This window comes from Photinus pyralis, unplaced genomic scaffold (genome assembly GCF_008802855.1).
Source record: "Photinus pyralis isolate 1611_PpyrPB1 unplaced genomic scaffold, Ppyr1.3 Ppyr1.4_LG10, whole genome shotgun sequence".
NCBI classification, from domain to species: domain Eukaryota; kingdom Metazoa; phylum Arthropoda; class Insecta; order Coleoptera; family Lampyridae; genus Photinus; species Photinus pyralis.
The window spans coordinates 11,375,723-11,378,185 of NW_022170250.1; positions in this window are offsets into that span (position 1 = coordinate 11,375,723).

Below are 2,463 nucleotides of genomic sequence, written 5' to 3' on the forward strand. Positions count from 1 at the left end.
TATAGCAACATACGACCAAAGTATATTGTCGAGGTTTAACGCCAATTTTCTCGTTAATACGTAGAGAGTTAGTTGCACTTCAAATATGCGTAAAATATACCTAAAACACATACACTTTTTTGCACACCAATGCCGAGCGAGCCGAGGGCGAGTTCGGCATAGCTCGGGCCCTCCCTTAGACTCGCATCTCTACGTCCACGGTGGCAAACGACGTTTACCGACGGCAAAGCACCTACCCTTTTTCCCACACAATGCCGAGCAAACCGAGGCGAGATTGGGCATAAATTAACCACGTCCGAATTTCGGGGTTTATAAACGATTCCGGTCACAAAATTCGAAGCGTATGCCAATGGCGAGCGAGCTCGGCATAGCTCGAGCTCGCTCTTCTCACAACGAAAATGGCTCGCAGTGTTTGTACACCAATGTCGAGCGAGCCGAATGCATGGGATCTTTTGAAATCGACAACCCAAAAATCGTTTTGGAATTCTTTTGGAATCTATTCCCAGATATGTGCGCAAAATAAACATTGATATTGATAATTATTATCCAACGGAAGTGTACCATTTGGGTACATTGATAATTATCGCTATCCACTTATCGAATTATCACCTACCCATAGCGTTGATTATTAAACAAACCTTCCGGCAGAGGACACACAGAATTCGGATTCGGTGTGCCCCTTGTCCTTGTCACAGGTGAATGTCGTTTTTTTGACCCGCTCTTTTAACATGGCAATTATCGCGATTAAGTGCCATTTTTAGAACGCCTATAAACGTCCGAATTTAAGTGTAATGTAAAATTCGTTGCGTAATTGCAATCGTCTTCTTTTAGAAAGTTCGCAATGCGGTCGAATACGGAACCGGGAGGATAATTGAGTAATTCCAAATTTCGCGTACCTAAGCCATGGCTAACCAGAAATTTTTTTTGAGTTTGTTATTAGGACAAAACAAAAAATCAAGGTTTCTCCTTAACAATACGGCCACGCCTCAATTATACAACGGTAATAAGAGTTGCGATGACACTCGTTCGCCTTGAAGTGGTCGCACGCGCTCGCGGCGATGCGAGGCGATTTTTTTTACGTTTGAACGTGCTGTCGAATGGCGCAATTTCGAACTTCGTTACGTTTTCTCGCAAAGGCAGCTAAATAATTCTATGAAGATTTTTAGTTTTATTTGGACGGTACAGTGAATTTTGATCCTCATGCCAAAATATGGATCAACCTTTTTTGAATTCTTGATTTTTATTTTTGAAACACAGAGCCTAAAAAAATCCAAAGTCCAGAAGAAAATAGAAGACTGGTCAATTTTTTTAATTAATTTCAGTTTTGAAAAATGAAACTTAAAAATTTCAAATTTTTGTCAATGATTGCTACAGTAGCATTTAAAAATTATCTCAAAATTTAATAATTTCAAACTTCGTAAATAAGTGCTGATAGATCGTTTGAAATTAATTTTAGTATTTTTTTAAACTTATGAGCTCAGTCGTTTAACAATTTCACTTTTCGTTAATTATTTAAGGAATTTTCTTATTTTTAATTTTTAAAAAAGTACCCCCCCACAAAACGTTAGGATAAGGTAAATTTAAATTTTTATTTTATGCTTGACAGGAAAACAATCAGGGATTGATTGTAACAACGTTCGAATCTATTGTAAAGTATTTTAAAAATCGACAAAAATATTCAAACAAGTTTCCAAAAAAATTCTAAATATTCATTTTTTTGAAAAGTGTGTCCAAAAACGTAGTTTAAGTTACCGGCAAATGTTTCCGACATTCTGGAAATTTAAAGATTTGTTTTTTTAATTTTTTCATATTTAAAAAGCAATGCAAACATGATGATAATTTAAAATATTTTATGATTCTCTCAACATAACTAAATACTAGTTTTTTCAAAAAAAGGGGGGGGAGTAGATTAGCCGAACACCGCCGCCTTTTACTCGAGTGTGGACTCAAAATATGAAACAAAAGACACTTACCATTAAAACCATGAATATCCCCTAATGAGCTGCTGACGAAAATGCTTTCATTGATGATCGTAAAGGCACTAGCGTTGTTTATCACTGAAGGTTAGCTTGAGAAGGGCGCGGTGTTTAGATCGCACATTTAAGCCTCCTGTAACCAAGAATACACATTATTTAGGAAATTGGGAGTAGTACTACGCGTGGCCGATAAGCGTTTGTTATCAGATTTATGCTATCAGAAGGTAGGACGTGAGATAACACCTCGTACAGATCTCACACGATCTAAGTACGTAGTAAATAGTTCCACGTGAGCTCACTTTTGCAGTGCCCATGAACTACAGAACGCTCTGTATAATATTTCTATTCCATTCGGAGTGTTTTTTAATTTATTGTGGTAACTAAGTATAACAATCCATGTCAAACTAAGTCAGTAATGGATTAGGGGTAGCAGTCGGGCCGAAATTCTCAGATTGCTTAGTATCGATGTCAATGGTTCATGGAATAT